At 52.1% G+C, this 17,866-nt stretch overlaps 1 protein-coding gene and 1 non-coding gene across 2 annotated transcripts in view; one reads left to right on the plus strand and one right to left on the minus strand.

Moving 5' to 3' along the window:
- The window catches only part of EEF2K (eukaryotic elongation factor 2 kinase), a 59,133-nt gene extending 48,894 nt beyond the window's left edge, over positions 1 to 10,239 (minus strand). The window contains exon 1 of the mRNA XM_060172829.1: positions 9,964 to 10,239. The gene's annotated coding sequence lies outside the window, so the exon portion shown is untranslated. The remainder of the gene's footprint in view (positions 1 to 9,963) is intronic.
- Positions 10,240 to 16,438: 6,199 nt separating this feature from the next.
- TRNAL-UAG (transfer RNA leucine (anticodon UAG)) lies at positions 16,439 to 16,520 on the plus strand. The gene has a single exon. It is a non-coding gene; the product is annotated as a tRNA-Leu (tRNA).
- The last annotated feature ends 1,346 nt before the right edge of the window (positions 16,521 to 17,866 follow it).

Here is a 17,866-nt window from a genome sequence, read left to right on the forward strand (position 1 = left end):
GTGGAGAACCTGGATGTCATCCCTCCACCCAGGCTGTTCCTTCCTTCCTTCCTTCCTTCCTTCCTTCCTTCCTTCCTTCCTTCCTTTCTTCTCCAGTAGTCTAACTCATTTATTTATTTATTATTTATTAAAAAGGAAACACTGACGTAGGGTTTCTTTCTTTATAAATTCCTTTCCCTTCAAGCCCCAGCCACGTCCAATTTCCCAGTTCAGTATGGAACTTGCAGGCCTAAGTGTCAAGAGCTGAACTTGTCCCCTCCTCCCTGGGCAAACCCTCAAGCTGGCTCCCAGCCTGAGGCACCTGGTGGAATCTGCCCAGGCCCCACGCCGGCTCCTCCACACTCCCGGCCCGTTGGCCCTTGGCCAGAATCCCTGCTGACCAAGGTGGCGTGATCCCCAAGCTGCCAGCAGCCCAGTCAGGTCACAGGCCTCAGGGGGCCAGGCTGGTGCCAGGGAGAGACCAGAGCAATAGCTGAAGCCTGCAGGCCTCAGGCAGTGCGGCTCAGTGGTTGAGAGCCTGGGCTAAGCTGCCAGCGACCTCAACTAAGTGAATTCACCTCTCCAGCTGCCTAGCTGGACAGCAGGGGGAGAGAAGGAGGCAAGCGGCCTGAATGTGGGTCTGCAGCTAATCCAGCCAAGGACTAGGACTGAACCCCAGTCCTGGGCCAGCTCACACATACTCGAGGCCTCACCGGTGGCAGGCACTCGGTGCATATTCCAGAGTTGGGTCTGCTCAGTGGCTTCTCAGTGGCATACACAAAAAGTGTCACTGCCGCTTGGCAGCTGTCCTCTCCTCCCCTCCTAAATAACAGAAACACTTTGCGGCCAAGCACAGAACCACCAGGAATAAGATGCACATTTCCCAGAGTCCTTTGCAGCTAGGGCTGCTCAGGGAACCAGGTTCTTCTAGTGATGGAATATAAGCAGAAGGCTGCAGATAACCTTGATTTTATTTTGTTTTTGAGAGAGAGAAGTTGACAGAGAAAGGGGAGAGACACATCATTGCTCATGATAATGTGTGCACTCTACCAGGTGTGCCCAGCACTCACCCCCGATTTTACTGTTTTGTCGGCGCTACCAGAGCACTGCTCAGCTCTGGTCTATGGTGGTGCAGGGATTGAACCTGGGACTTCGAAACCTCAGGCATGAGAGTCTCTTTGCAGAACTATTAGGCTGTCTCCCCTGCCCCATTACTATCTCTTTAAAGGTTCTTGCTGAGGGGGGGGGTAGAGAGATTAGAGCACTGTCACACGTGTAGACAGATGTTTTGTGTGTTTGTTTAAAGAAGGAACCCTTCTACTTTCCTCCTGACTGGAATGGCGTGATGACTGGACTTCAAGCAGCTACATTTAACTCTAAGAAGAATCCAAGTGGTGAGCATGCATGGCAGAACCACAAGACAGAGGAAGCACATGGCAGTATAATCTGTTTTTTATTTGTTTGTTCTTTTTCTTTACCAGAGCACTGCTCAGCTCTGACTTATTGGTGGTATGTGGCACTGAACCTGGGGCCTGGGACCCTCAGGCATGAGAGTCTGTTTGCACAACCATTATGCTCTCTCTCCCACCAGCAGTCCAATCTTATCATACAGGAGAGCAAAAAAAGTCCTGGACTCAACATCTTCCGGCCTTGCTATATAAACATATACACTGGGAGTCGGGCGGTAGCACAGCGGGTTAAGCGCATGTGGCGCAAAGCGTAAGGACCTGCGGAAGGATCCCAGTTCAAGCCCCCGGCTCCCCACCCTGCTCCCCACCTGCAGGGGAGTCACTTCACGGGCAGTGAAGCAGGTCTGCAAGTGTCTTTCTCTCCCCCTCTCTGTCATCCCCTCCTCTCTCCATTTCTCTCTGTCCTATCCAACAACGACGACATCAACAACAATAACTATAACAACAATAAAAACAAGGGCAACAAAAAGGAAAATAAATAAATATTAAAAAAAAAAAAAAGAAGAAGGAAGGGAAGGGAAGAGGGATAGAGAGGGGGAGGGAAAGAGAGGACCTTTCCTTCATTTGACACCTGGGGTAGAGCATCTCCATTTAAACAGAACTTCCCTCAGCCTGTGAAGAGGGCCCCAGCTCCCAGGTCATTAGAATCCCCAGAAAGTTCCTTCTGCTGTCACTCAGGAGCTCACACCATCCCATCCCGACCCCCAGTGCGCCTGGGACCATGCTTCTAGGCTGCTGCTGGGGTTCTGGGTTAGGCAGACCCCAAGCTCCAGCCCTGACTTCGTGGCTTCACCTGCTTCCTCTAATCTGAGGGCAAACCTGACCCCACTCAGTGAGCCTGACAGCGCTGGCCCAGAGCAAGTGCTCAGCCGCACCAGCCTATTTTTAGCACCACCATTACTCCAACGGGGGGTGGGGGTGGGGGGGCAGAGCCCTGGGTCCCCATCAGGCTGTGGCATGGGCAGCTGGCTAGCAGCTAAGCCGAGATTCCTCAGAGGGCCGGGTGGGGGTGGGGAGTGTGGCCTATTCTGGGTCCTGGCCCTAGAACCACTGCTCTTTCTGCCATGGGGCAAGCCAATGATGCTTCCAGAGCTGGGCAGTGGCACACCTACTTAAGCACGTTACAATGAGCGAGGACCTGGGTTCAAGCCCCCGGCCCCCACCTGCAGGGGGTAAGCTTCACGAGTAGTGAAATAGTACTGCAGGTGTCTCTCTGTCTATACCTTTCTCTCTCTCTATCCTAAATAAATAAAATATTTTATTTATTTCTTTTAAAGAAAGTATTTATTTATTCCCTTTGTTGCCCTTGTTGTAGTTATTGCTGTTGTTATTGCTGTTGTTGTTGGATAGGACAGACAGAAATGGAAAGGAGGGGAGGACAGAGAGGGGGAGAGAAAGATAAGACACCTGCAGACCTGCTTCACTGCCTGTGAAGCGACTCCCCTGCAGGTGGGGAGCCAGGGGCTCGAACCAGGATCCTTATGCCGATCCTTGCACTTTGTGCCACGTGCGCTTAACCCACTGTGCTACTGCCCAACTCCCAATAAAATATTTTATAAACCCAGGTCCCAGCCTGCTGTGGCTGCCGGCCCTCCTGGGGGGGAGGTTGTTCCTGGTCCCCAGAAGCTGCTTTACTGCTGCAGACAGAGGTGGGTCTCTCCCACTTGCTGCTCCCAGAAGCAGCACCCGGAGCCCCCAGGGCCTAGGCTGAGCCAACAGGGGGCACCCAGCACGGCCAGCACCACGGACACCTGGAGGTGCAGGGGGAGGGTCCTGCCTCTCCCCACTCTCAAGTTAGGGGCCTGGGGCCTTAGCCTGAGCTGAGCCCTGGGATAGTATCTTTCCCTTTCTTGGTCTCTCCAACTGAAGTTGGCCATGAGAGATAAAACTGCATGTGCACAAGGCCTCAGCTTGGCAAAATAAATACATAACTAAAATGCCATGAGTTCTGGGCTGGGAAGACAGCACAACAACTCTGCAAAAGATTTTCATGCCTGAGACTCTAAGGTCCCAGGTTCAGGCCCCAGTACAACTGTTAAGTCAGAGCTGAGCAGGGCTCTGGAGTCTCTCTCATCTCTTTCTCTCTGTGTCTCTCTTTCATTAAAATAATCAACATTTTCAAAAGTGGTGCACCTGGCAGAGTGCACATGTTACAGTGCACAAGGATCTGGGTTCAAGTCTCCGGTCCCCACCTGCAGGAGGGAAAAGTTTACAAGTGGTGAAGCAAGATCTGCAGGGGTCTCCCTCTCTCTCTCTTTTTTTTTTTTTTAGATATTATTTATTAATTAATGAGAAAGATAGGAAGAGAGAGAGAAAGAACCAGACATCACTCTGGTACATGTGCTGCCAGGGATTGAACTCAGGACCTCATGCTTGAGAGTCTAGTGCCCTAGCCACTGTGCCACCTCCCAGACCACAGGGGTCTCTCTTTCTCACTCTGCTCTCCTACTAATTGCTGTCTCAATCCAATAAATAGGTCAGTACAATGAAATAAAAATACTCATTAAAAAGGGAAAGGTGGGAGGAAAAGCAGCGAGGGAGAAAGCCTGTTCTGGAATGACTCTGGTGCAAGCCCAAGGAGTCCTCCCCAGCCCCTCACCCTCTTCTCCTTAGAGTCTGGGGACAGACAGGAAGTCCAGTTTCACGGCTACAGCAAGAGGCCAGGTGAGCATGAAGCCCGGTGCCTCGGCCCCACAGGACTTCGGGCAGAGCAAAGACTCTGGCTGCTTTCAGCGTCGGGGAAACGTGTGTTAGAATGCCAAGCACAGACACAGGGACTGTGATTCCCACAACCAGCAAGAAGCAGCACTTGTGGGCTGGAGTTTTTTCCTTGCCCCCATTAGGGGGGCGCCTCCCTGGTGAGCTCAGGACAGGGTGCTCTCCTGGTGGGTCCCGTCTGGCTCCTCGAGGGAGCTCTGTGTTTAGACACTTCCCGGTAGCCAAGCCGTGTGAGCGTCTGGAACAAAAGGGGCCCTGTCTCGTTCCTTCCCTGTGTGGAGGGGCACAATGCCTGGCACACACCAGCTCCCCCACAAAAGCACGGATGGACAAGTGGCAGAAAAGAAGCTGGTGGTTTCTGCTATGTGGGCATTGGGATCTGTTGGGACCAGGCTCTTGGGGCTCAAGTCCTGGTTTAGCCACTAGGTGCCAAGTGCTGTCAGACAAATGATCAAGCCTCTGGGAACCTGGGCTTCCCTCTCTGCAGAGGGGAGCAGAGTGAGCAAGACAGGGAAGGGGACAGGGAGGAGGGCTGGGGCCCTGCAGGGTGGACGGACAACTCTCGATGAGGATTCCTGCCCAGCCTGCCTCTACGCTTCTGGAACTTTCCGCATCAAGGTGGGAGGGTGGGTCACATGACTGCACTCAGGCTATCCCAAATGCACAGATCTTACCTCCAGGCCTGCCCGGTGGCACCCTATTCGCCATGGTTGGCAGCCCTCCCCTGCCATCCTGCCTGGAGACAAGGAACTCATTACAGAACTCTTGGTGGCTGGGCGGTGGTGCACCTGGTTGAATGCACATTACCTAATGTGCAAGGACCTGGGTTCAAATCCCCCATCCCCATCTGCAGGAGAGAAGCTTCATGAGCAGTGAAGCAGGTCTGCAGTATCTCTCTCTCTCTCTCTCCCTATTTCTTCTTTTCTTTCAATTTCTGTCTCTATCCAGAATATATCTATATCTATCTATGTATATAACTTAAAGGCATGGAACTCTATACTAGAATCTTACAATCTTATAACCTACTATTAATCACAAAAAAGAAATAAGAAAAAGGGAGTCGGGCGGTAGCACAGCTGGTTAAGCGCACGTGGCGCAAAGCGCAAGGACCAGCATAAGGATCCCGGTTGGAGCCCCCGGCTCCCCGCCTGCAGAGGGGTCCCTTCACAGGCAGTGAAGCAGGTCTGCAGGTGTCTGTCTTTCTCTCCCCTTCTCTGTCTTCCCCATCTCTCTCCATTTCTCTCCGTCCTATCCAACAACGACGACATCAACAACAATAACTACAACAATAAAACAAAGGCAACAAAAGGGAATAAATAAATATTAAAAAATGTTTTAAAAAATAAGAAAAGGGGGAGAAAAAGAACTCCTCTTGGCTCCTGGGATATCCTCAGTGGCCCCGACAACCTGAGCTCCACACAACCTGCCCTCCACACACACTGGCCTTTGGTCATCTCCTCTGTACTGTTCTTAGGTCGCACTTGGCTAAGAAGTCACCTCTTCCAAGAAGCCTCCCCGGGAGCCCCAAGAGGCAGGCACAATTAGCTTCAGCCTGTGACTGAGGGAGCTGACTGGTTCACTGACCCAGTCAACAGCAGATGGTTAGAAAGTCTGAACACTGAGTCCTCAGCTTGTGCAAGCTGGTCCAAGGCTTCTTCTTGGTTGTCACTTCCTAAACAACTGGGTTCCTGGGACCAGCAGCCACAGCCGCACCTGGAAACCTGGAAGAGGCCCAAGGTCTCAGGCCCTGCTCCAGCCCTCCTGCCTAAATCAGAGGGCAGGGCCCGCTGCAGCTTCGGTCAAACGAGCCCACCAACCGAGCCGTCTGCCTCCCAACCTCAAAATATGTCACAGCCGAATGCTTTCTGGCCCCGAGAACTGCTTCTCAGGGTCCCTGCGGCTGGGGGAACAAGGGGAAAAAGGGGGAAATCGTCTCCTCTGTCATCACCAACCTGCCAGTGACTTCCTCCTCCTGGTGCCTGAAGCCTTCTTGCTACACCGACCTAGGCTGCCTTCACTTCTAAGAACGTCCCCCGCTTCCTGTTCAGCGGCACTGCTATCCCCAACACGACACACTAGTCTCTCTCTCAACAGGCACATTTTTTTTCCTCCTCGTCCTTTATTTCTCAGACAGAAGAGGAGACCGAGAGGAAAGACCTGAGCACGCTGCTGTACCACCTATGGAGCTGCCCCAGGGTCAGGGGACTCCCAGGTGATGCTGGGGCTTGAACCCGGGGACCCACACATGGAAGGCAAGAGCTCTACTAGGTGAACTGCCTCCAGGCCCTAGATCTTTATATTTTACTTTATTTATTTATAAATAATTTTGCGACTAGGATTATTGTTGGGGCTCAGGGACTACACGACATATCCATAACTCCCAGCTGTCTTTTTTTTTTTTTTTTTTGCCTCCAGGGTTATTGCTGGGGCTCAGTGCCTGCACCATGAATCCACTGCTCCTGGAGGTCACTTCCTCCCTTTTGTTGCCCTTGTTGTTTTATTGTTGTTTTTATTGTTGTTACTGATGTTGTCATTGTTGGACAGGACAGAGAGAAATGGAGAGAGGAGGGGAAAGACAGAGAGGAGGAGAGAAAGACAGACACCTGCAGACCTGCTTCACCGCCTGTGAAGGGACTCCCCGGCAGGTGGGGAGCCGGGGGCTTGAACCGGGATCTGTACGCCGGTCCCTGCACTTTGTGCCACGTGCGTGTAACCCGCTGCGCTACCTACCGCCCGACCCCCAGCAGTCATTTTTTTCTCTTCTCCCCTCACCTCTCTCTGTCTCTTTCTCTCTCTCTCTCTCTCCATATATATATATATATATATATATATATATATATATATTTGGTAGCACAGAGAGAACTTGGCAGATGAGGGAGAGACAGAGAGTGAGAGAGAAACAGAGACCCCTGCAGACCTACTTCACCACTTGAGGAGCTACCCCCCTGCAGGTGGGGAGAAGAGGCTTGAACCCGGATCCTTGTGCACGGTGACATGTGTGCTCAACTGGGCGCACCGCCACCAGACACCCAAATCTCTTTATTTTGAGGGGGCTGGGTAGCGGTGCGCCAGGCAGAGTACATAGGTTACAACGCACAAGGACCTGAGGGTGGAAGGGAACGTCGCAAGCACGCTACAGGTGTCTCTGTCCCTAGCTTCCCTCCCCTCTCAATTTCTACCTTTATCCAAAAATAAAATAAAGATTTCTTAAAAGGACTTTATATTCTTTTTATAAATTCAACGAATTGCTGTTTTATACTTAATGCAGTCCCAGTTATCAGCTACCCTGCTTCTGCCTAAGAGTCAGACCCGAGGGCTGGGGAGAGAACTTAACGGTTCAACAAAAGCACTTTCCTGCCTGAGGCTCTGGAGTCGCAGGTTCAATCCCCAGCACTACCATAAACCAGAGCTGAGCAGGGCTCTGATTAAAATAAATAAATGAATAAATAAAGTCAGGGGCTGGGTGGTGGCGCACCCGGTTGAGCACACATGTCACAGTGTGCAAGCACCCAGTTCCAGCCCCCAGTCCCCACCTGCGGGGGGAAAGCTTTGTGAGTGATGAAGCAGGGCTGCAGGTATCTCTCTGTCTCTCTCCCTCTCTATCTCCCCCTGCCCTCTTGATTTCTGGCCATCTCTATCCAAAAAAAATAAAGATAATAAAGATTTAAGAAATAGATTAAGAAACAAAGTGTGTGGTGACCCTCAAGCTTGTTTCCACACTGCCCTCAGCGTCCCAAGAGCCAGGATCCAACCCAGCCAAAGCAGCTGTAATCCTCAGGAGAATAAGAGACCCAAAGCGGCTGTAATCCGCGGGAGAATAAGAGACCCAAAGCGGCTGTAATCCGCGGGAGAATAAGAGACCCAAAGCGGCTGTAATCCGCGGGAGAATAAGAGACCCAAAGCGGCTGTAATCCGCGGGAGAATAAGAGACCCAAAGCGGCTGTAATCCGCGGGAGAATAAGAGACCCAAAGCGGCTGTAATCCGCGGGAGAATAAGAGACCCAAAGCGGCTGTAATCCGCGGGAGAATAAGAGACCCAAAGCGGCTGTAATCCGCGGGAGAATAAGAGACCCGGTGCCCAGGAGGTGGCACAGTGGTCATATGGTGCCAAGTTAAAGCCCTAACTTATGCCAGTGTGATGCCCTGGTGTCCTTTCTCTCTGTGTGTCTGTCTCTGTCTCTTTCTCTCTCTTTTCCCACCTCTCAATAAATGAAAAGACCTCTAGAGAGCTTCCTCCCCCCATGTAATAGCCAGGCCAGACCACCCTGGGGAGACTAAGTCAACAGCCCCCTCCCCTTACAGCTGCAGAGCCTGCAGAGAGGAAGCAGCAGCTGAGGCAGAGAGGAGGACTCGGCCCTGTCACTCAGGGCCCCAGGCTCTTCCCAGCTCCAGACTCTGCCTCCTCTCAGCCCTCAGGCCGGGTCCTCCCCACTCTGCCATGAAACTAGGAAACTAGGAGAAGTTTCAAGGTGCAGGCTGGAGAGAGTCCCCGCTGTCTGTCCCAGTGCTGTCAGTCAGATCTCGGCCCTGGGAACCCAACTGTGAAGCAGCCTGGGCAAATCCCACAGGAAGACCGGGATGAGGTGGGTACTGGTGACCAATGGCTGTCTCTGCCCCCCTGCACATCGTGCGTCCTCGGCCTGTCCTGAAGGGCCATTCAGTCACAAAAAATAAAAGCCACACGGCTCAGCGTGAATCTGAAATCGTGCACAACCGATCACCGAATAAACACAGCGACTCCAGTCACCACCAGGCCTCCGCCACTCTCTGCACTGATAGCCTGCAGGTCCCTGAAGAAGAGGGGCGGGGGGGGGGAGACAGCTGAGGAACTGTTACACCAGAGGCTGTTATCAAGAGGCTGGACTGGCTGGGCCACCACGTGAGAGCCCTATTTCTTTTCCCTGGGCATCAGTCCTGGCTTGGCTCACACATCACGTCCTGCAGGCAGCCTGCTCACCACCCAGCGCGCACACACACACACACACACACACACACACACACACACACACACACACACACTTTTAACAGATGCCACCTGCCTGCTCTGTGGCCCACACTTAGTCCATCTTGCCTTTTAGAATTGGCCTTTCAGGCCCCCTTGAGCCTCAGTTTCTGTAAAGGTGGTGCTGCGAGCTGGGCTCCCCAAAGCCTGGGGGCGTGGGTGTGGAGAGAGAGAGAGAGAGAGAGAGAGATGGAGTGAGGGAGAGAGAGGGAGAGAGGACGAGAGAGAGGGAGAGAAAGAGAGAGAGAGGAAGTGAGGGAGAGAGAGAGAGGGAGTGAGGGAGAGAGGGGGAGAGAGGATGAGAGAGACGGAGAGAGAGAGGGAGAGAGAGAGAGATAAGGAGAGAGGGAGGGGGAGAGAGAGAAGGAGAAAGGGAGGGAGAGAGAGAAAGAGTGAATGTGTGTGTGTCTGTCTGTCTGTCTGTATTCCCGTGCGGCCGCCTGCAACTCCAGGGGCGCAGCTGGGAGGGCTCCCCGCAACTCCGCGAGCCAGTCTCCCCCGGGGGCCCCTGCACCCCTGCACCCCTGCAACTCCACCAGGGCGCGTCTACACCGTCCTATGCTGAGTTCCGGGAACTCGCGCCTCCCTCCGGCTTCCGGGTCGGGCTGGAGTGGGGCTGGGGGGTGCGGCTTGGGGCAGCCCCCCACCCTGCCGTCCACCCCGCAGGCTCCCCGCAGGTCCCCTGGACTCTGCACCGCACCCCGTTGCACGCGGCAGAGCTGGACCCGGGACGGGCGCCCCCACGCGCTTCGGCCCCGCGAGCCCCGAGCCCCGAAACCGCGACCCCGCACCTACCTCGCTCGGGCCGGGCGGCCGCGAGGACCCGGAGGGGCTGGTGGAAGCTCGCGGCCTGGGGCTCCAGGGTGCGGGGCTGGGGGCCCGCGAGAGCGTCGGGGCGCGAGCAGGCGCGCTCCGGGGAGGCAGCGGGGGCCGCGGGCACGAGGCCGGGGCGCGGGGTCCGGGGTGCGGGGTGCGGGTCCGTGGGCGCAGAGCCGGGAGCAGCGGATCAGGACGAGCGGGCGGCGGATGCGGGCGGCGGGCTGCGAGCGGGACGAGCGGACCGGGGCGGGGCCGGCGGGCGCGGGCTCCCCCTGGCGGCCGCCGCCGCTCCTGCAGCCGCCGCGAGGGGCCCCGGCTCCCCGGCTCGTCCCACCCTGCGGGGAGCAGAAGGGGAGGCCGCGCTGCTGGCGAGGGGGCACTTTTGCTGTCTTCCCAGCCCATACTTAGTACCCCTACCTCTTAGCCCACACGCCAGGCACATTGTGAGGAATGACTGGACAAATATGGAAAGGCATGACAAGAGAAAACAAACAGATGGTCAACTCCTATGAACATTGTGATACATTCTGATCTGATATCCCAGACTGGTTTTTTTTGTTTGTTTGTTTGTTTTTGGTTTGGTTTTTCCCAGTGAGAGTTCATGACTCATGACCTCATGACTCTTAGAAATAAAAATATAAAAGTTACAGGCATTCCTTGACTGGTTTATTTCATTCTATCCTCACACCCACCGTATGAGGTCAGTTTCATAGGCTCTAATATACAAGTCATAAAGCCTTGCCCAAAGTAATATGGCCAGGAGCTAGGACTAACCCATTTATCTGACTCCAAAAGTGGAGTTCTCTGAGGGATCAGATGTTTGCCATGTGGGCCAGGAAGAAGGGCTGAGTCTGCTCCCAGAGCCCCAAGTAAACAGACGCTCAGGTGTGGGCAGGTCAGAGACAAGAGACACACCAGACTCTTGTGGGCCTAACGAAAGTAGGCACCCATGGAGGTAGATAGCATAATGGTTATTCAGAAAGACTTTTATGCCTGATGCTTCAGAGTCCTAGGTTCAATCCCCACACCACCAAAAGTCAGAACTGAATGATGTTCTGGTAAAAGGAGGGAAAAAAACCCTCTCTTGCTTGTAAATGAGTGTTTTGGAGCCACGTGGCATCTGTAATCCTTTGCTGAGGAGGCAGCTGGGGAGACAGCATAATGGCTCTGGAAATGACTTTCATGCCTGAGGTTCTGAGCTCATTCTGCAGTACCACCATAAGCCTGAACTGAGCAGGGCTCTGTCCTAATATTTAATATTAGGGCTCTCAAGCATGAGGTCCCAAGTTCAGTTCCGTAGAAGCACATGTACCAGAGTGATGTCTGGTTCTTTCTCTCTATTTTCCTATATTTCTCATTGATGATAAAAAAAAAAAAAAAAAAAAAAACTTTTGGGAGTCAGCGGTAGCGCAGCGGGTTAAGTGCACGTGGCACGAAGCACAAGGACCAACGTAAGGATCCCGGTTCAAGCCTCCGGCTCCCCACCTGCAGGAGCGTCGCTTCACAGGCGGTGAAGCAGGTCTGCAGGTGTCTGTCTTTCTCTCCCCCTCTCTGTCTTCCTGACCTTTCTCCATTTCTCTCTGTCCTATCTAACAAGGACATCAATAACAACAACAATAACTACAACAATAATGAAAAACAACAAGGGCAACAAAAGGGAAAATAAAAAAAAATTTTTTTAAAAAAGCACACATGGTCCTGAAGGCCCCTCCCTGAGCACTTCCGTCTCTGGATATTGTACTGCGAGTGTAGGAACTTTCCACACAAGTTCTAGAAGGTACTATCTTGGTTTAAAACACAGGTGCCTTTGGTCATCTAGTGGAAACTCCTCTGGCTTGTTCAAAACACAGAACTGTACCTGGAGTTCCTACAGGAGAAAGTTGGGCAGGAGCAGAATCTGAGTGAGTCTATCTCAGCCCAAAGTCAGAGCCACAAAAGACGCACAAGAATCCAGAACAGCCTTCAGGGTACCGGACCACAAACCTTGGCAGTTTAAGTGGGAAGAGAAATTGAAAGAGTGTGTGTGTGTGTGTGTGTGTGTGTGCCATGCACATGGTGTTTTGGTTTGTCTGACTGTGTTTTTTGAGAGGAGAGGAGAGGAGAGGGAGAGACAGGCATAAAAAGAGTGAGAGAAGAGATAACACAGCACCACTGCCCTATCCACAGAGCAACCCCAGGCCTGTACTGCTCCCATGGGATGTCAGGACTCAAGCCCAGGGTCAAACACACTGCAAGATGTGTAATCTAACAAATGAGCTATTTCTTGATCCCATAGGTGATTTTCTTTCTCCTCCTCCTCCTGCTCCTCCTCTCACTTTCCTTCCTTCCTTCTTTCCTTCCTTCCTTCCTTCCTTCTTCTTACAGAAATAGAGAAAATGAGGGAGTTGGGTGGTAGCACAGTGGGTTAAGTACATGTGGCACAAAGCACAAGGACCGGCGGAAGGATCCCGGTTTGAGCCCCTGCTTCCCCACTTGCAAGGGAGTCGCTTCACAGGTGGTGAAGTAGTATCTGCAGGTGTCTATCTTTCTCTCTCTCCTTCTCTGTCTTGCCCTCCTCTCTCCATTTCTCTCTGTCCTATCCAACAATGATGACATCAACAACAACAATAATAACTACAACAATAAAACAACAAGGACAACAAAAGGGAATAAATAAATATTTTTTAAAAAGTTAAAAAAAAAAAGGGTGAGGGTATAGAATAATGGTTATGCAAAGAGACTTTCATGCCTGAGGCTCTCAAGTCCCACGTTCAATCCCCCACACCGCCATAAGCCAGAGCTGAGCAGTGCTCTGGTTAAAAAAAAAAAAAAGTTAAAAAAAAAGAAATAGAGAAAATGAAAGGGAAGGAGAAGACAGAGAGGGAGAAAGAAAGAAAGAGAAACACCTGTAGTACTGCTTCCCTGCTCATAAAACTTTCCCCTTGCAGATGTAGACTGGAGACTTGAACCTGGGTCCTTGCATGTTGACCCCACTACTGAGTGAGCCAGGGTAAAACCCCCCCACACACACACACTTTCTTTTCTTAGCTGTGCTCACATTTCCACAAGGGGCAACTGGCACCTTTGCAAACATTATCTGTGTCACTTAAGAGTTTTGGCAACAGTGACCCCACAGGTAGTAGCACTCCAGACTTTCAAAAATGATGCCCTGAGCGTGATTCCCAGCACTACGTGTGCCAGAACGGTGCTCTGGGGTGTGTGTGTGTGTGTGTGTGTGTGTGTGTGTGTCCCTAAAAGGAATGATTTTTTAAAAGAACATAAAAACATCAAAATCTCAACCAAGCCCCGTTGTTCTGACTCTGTGGCGTCCCGCCCTGGCCAGGCTGGGCTGTCCTGTCTCTGCAAAGGCGTGGCCCGGAGTGTCGCCCAGGGAGACATAAATCAGCGGAGAAGCAGAATCACCAGGCAGCAGACAGGGGAGCCTGCTGGGAGAGGGCCCCTCAGAGAAGCAGATGAGCTCCTGCTCCTGCCACCGGATCTTTTTTCATTTTCTTCTAGTGAGTGAGAAGCATTGGGTCGGGTTTATTGAGTTAAGTTCCCCTGCCCATTCCCCTCCCCACCGTGTTCAGAGCTGGGGGGTGAGGCGGGCAGCACAGTAGCTGGGAGCGGAGCCCCCCCTTTCTCCGGGGCCCAGGCTGAGGCCTCCATATCTCCTGTCACTGTGGCCCCCAGAGCTGCGGAGGGTGGGTGGGTGGGGCAGGCTCAAAGCTGCCTGCAGTTCCCCACCCGCTGCAGTTTTGTTCTGTGGGAGCAGAAGCTCCTGTGGTGGGAGGGTCCCAGCAGATCAGGAAGCTCTGTGCCTGCTTTTTCGCCTTGTTAGCTGAGTGAAGTGCAAGTGAGATGACCAGAGAGGGAGCTGGGGATGGGGTGGGGAAGCTGCTATAGTGTCATCATGATTGGGGGAGAGGGGCTGGGGGGCTGCAGGGGGCCACTGGCTGGCAAGTCCAGGTGAAAATTCTGGGTAGCTCCACACAGAAGCATTTGCTTTTGACTTTCTCTCCCAGAGCACTGATGAGCTCTGGCTTATGGTGGAGAAGGGAATTGAACCTGGGACTTTGGAGCCTCAGGCATGAGTCTTTTTGCATAACCATTATGCTATCTCCCCCGCCACCTGCTTCTGACTTTCTCTAAAACCACATGGCCAAGGTAAGGGCAGCCTTTTCCAAGGAACAGAGCCACTGGCTTGAGAAACAGTCTTGTAGCTGCTGGAGGAAGAACTCAGCTGGCAGAAGATGGAGCTTGCCTGCCTGAAGCTCCCAGTTTGATCCCTGGCACCATATGTACTGGAGTGGTACTTGGCTTCCCTCATTCTCTATATTAAACTCTATTAAATAACAGAATGGTTTCTGCTGTCAACACTGGTCTGGATCTTGGGGATATAACACCTAGTGAATAAGACACTGTCATCAGCCCTCTTAGGGTTCACAGTCCAGCAGGGCCCACTATGATCCTTAGAGAGACCCATAAATACTTACTTGAGGGGGCCGGGCAGTGGTGCACCCAGTTGAGCATACAGATCACCATGCCCAAGGACTGGAGTTTAAGCCCCCAGTCCCCACCTGCAGGGGGAAGCTTCATGAGTGGTGGAGCAGTTCTCTCTCTCTCTCTCTCTCTCTCTCTCCCCTCTCTCTTACTTCACCTCCCCTCTCAATTTCTTTCTGTGCTATTAAATAAAATAGAAGGAAAATTTTAAAAAAGAAAAAAAGGGGGGGTTGGTCGGTAGAGCAGCGGGTTAAGCGCATGTGGCGCAAAGCGCAAGGACCAGCGTAAGGATCCCAGTTCGAGCCCCCTGCCCCGCACCTGCAGGGGAGTCACTTCACAGGCAGTGAAGCAGGTCTGCAGGTGTCTTTCTCTCCCCCTCTCTGTCTTCCCCTCCTCTCTCCATTTCTCTGTCCTATCCAACAATGAACAATGTCAACAATAACAATAATAACCACAACAAGGGCAACAAAAGGGGGAAAAATGGCCTCCAGGAGCAGTGGATTCATGGTGCAGGTACTGAACCCCAGCAATAGCCCTGGTGGTAATAAAAACAAAACAAAATAAACCTATTTGAGGCAATGTTTGGCTAAAGGAAGGTGCGGTACTCAAGTCCGTGGGCTGAATCACTGAGCCGGTTTCCTAGCCCTGCTGTAACGAATCACCACACATTTAGAGGCTTCAAAGGCGCAGCTGTGTTGGAGTCCTGGTCATGAAAAGTTCTCAAACCACTGTGTCAGGCCGCTTGCTTCTTTTTCTTGGAGGCTCTAGGGGAGAGGGTGTTCCCTTACCTTTTCCAGCATCCAGAAGCTGACCACACTCCTTGATTTGTGGCTGGATCTCTGGGACCTGGGTCTCAGTCTTCACAACTCCCTGGGTCACCCAGCCTACGCTCTTCATGAGCTGCGTCCACAGCAAAACACCTTCTGCCCATAAACAAACGCGGTCACAGGTGCTGGGGGTTTAGCTGTGGACATCTTGGGAAGGGGAGGGGGATATTATTCAGCAGCCCACACCTGCTTACTTAACCGGGTTTTTACATTGCTTATACATGCAAGGAAATGAGTAAGCCTACCTGTAAAATCAGGGGTAAAGGTTGCCCGAAAGGATGTGAAACTTCTCTAAGGCAGGAGAAAAGGGACTAGACTTTAGAGCCTGAAATTGACCTCTGGTGTTCATTTTGTTGCTGTTGTTTAAAATACTGAAAGCAAACATGTGCATGTTAACACTTGGTGGTGGGGGAGGGAGGCTTGCCCTGTATTTATTTGTGGATTATCTGTTTGTTTTGTATTTGTTGCCTTAAGAATATATATATTATATATTATATATATGTATATATATATATGGAGAGAGAGAGAGAGAACTCTGGGTCTTGGAGTATGCTCGTCTCTGCCAGGAGTGTCTTGAGAAAAGTTACTTCGACTCTGAGAAGCCCAGAAACAATAGGACTGGGGACAAGAGTGTCTTAACACAGACCAAAGAAAGACCTGTAACAACCTTCCATGATTTTCCATCTGGACCTTTGGTTTTTAGCTGAGGCCAATGGGCCACGCAGACCTGCAAAGGTGACTCGGGTCTGCAGAATAGTAACCCAGCTCCCGGCTCTGTGCAAAGCGGGCTTCCCTGCGGGCTCTCTGTCCAAGCCCGGGGAGGAAGAAGCAGAGTGCATGCTGCCCCCTGGTGGACGCAGACACTATAAACCACGCTCACAGACAAACGCACTTACTCGCGGGTTTAAAAATTAACACTTTACAACTAGGAAATCTCCTTTCTTTTTTAAAATCCTGCATCGCGGCAGCAGTCACTGCTGCTGGTCAGAGAGCACTGCAACTCGGTGAGCCGAAAAGGAGCCAGGGCTCAATGCCCCCTGCCATCGTTGGGCATGCGCAGACCCGTGTGGGCGGGCTCGGGGAGGGTACGGAACCACGTCACCAGACTAATATAGGCTGAGGGAAAGGGCCTGTGAGCGGGAGGTAGCGTGGCCGAGTGGTCTAAGGCGCTGGATTTAGGCTCCAGTCATTTCGATGGCGTGGGTTCGAATCCCACCGCTGCCATACCGTTAAGGGTATCACTTTTGACGTCATTGGGGTCTGCTTTAATTTTAAAATGCTGTAACTTAGCAAATGAATAAATAGAACGAGGAAGGAAGGAAGGAAAAACAAAAGGTCCCGCAATCTCTGTGACATCTAAACTATCACTCAAAGTCACCCAGCCCACTACCTGAAATGCAAACAAACAAACAACAACAGCAACAAAAACCCTCCCAAATTTTAGGGGAAGGCGGCTGAGAACAACCGTGAAAGCACCCCAACAGAATATCTTCAATTTAATGTTTCCAGGCCTCAGGCAACAGAAAGGAGGCGTCTTTCCAGTATCTAATCATGTCCTGTTTTAAGAAGGGGCCCTTTCTGTCCCTCTTCGTGTGCCTGGGAGAGTTTGGACTCACTAACCCTGTGCAGAGAGAAACCATGTCAGGTGACTGCAGAGCACTGCTTAGCTCTGAGTTCCAATAGCGCAGGGGACTGAACCTAGGACTTGAGAGCCTCAAGCACGACCATTATGCTATCTCCTCACTCCCACCCCTTAAATAAGATTTGAAACTGAGAGATTAGCCCAGAGAAGGTAGAACTGAAGAGTTCCAGGAAGAGGAAACAGCAGGCGAGAAGTTCTTGGAGATGCTGTGAAGGCAATTCTGAGCTGGGGGACAAAAAAAATGAGCTGGACAGCAAAAGATGAGGCAAGTCTTAGACAAAAAGGTAACACTCTGCTTGCACTGGATCCTGTGGGCAACAGGAAACCACTGTTAGGATTTAAGTGGAGGGCAGCACACTTCAATCTTTGATTTATGAAGTTCCCCTCTGGCAGCAGGGACAGAAGGTTCTGTTCAAAGCCCACTGCTATTGTCCAGGAGGAAGGAGAGTTGGCTGGAACCACAGAACCACGGCTGTGGCCATGTGCAGGCCAGACAGACACCTGTGAGCCAGAGAGTGGTCAGAGAGACGCTGGTGTGTGTGTGTGTGTGTGTGTGTGTGTGTGTGTGTGTGTGTGAGAGAGAGAGAGAGAGAGTGTGTGTGTGAGAGAGAGAGAGAGAGAGTGTGTGTGTGTGTGTGTGTGTGTGTGTGTGTGTGTAGCTTGAGCAATGGAGTGGCCTGGCAGCATCTCTACTGGCATAGCAGTGCCCAGGAGGGTCCTCAGGAAGGAGAGGAAGACTGTGAAGAGGGTGATTCTGCTTTGGCTCCCACTGAGCTGAAGACGCTGTGGGTCATGGGGTCGAGTGGAAGTCTGGAGGGCGAGCGAGTGCTCTGAACAAAAGCCGTCAGGCTGGGGGTGGCTCCCCTGGTAGAGTGCACGTGTCACTAGAGTTGGGAGGTATTGGAGACCAAGGGTTATAGGAATGGAT

Source organism: Erinaceus europaeus, chromosome 15 (assembly GCF_950295315.1).
Source record: "Erinaceus europaeus chromosome 15, mEriEur2.1, whole genome shotgun sequence".
Taxonomy (NCBI): domain Eukaryota; kingdom Metazoa; phylum Chordata; class Mammalia; order Eulipotyphla; family Erinaceidae; genus Erinaceus; species Erinaceus europaeus.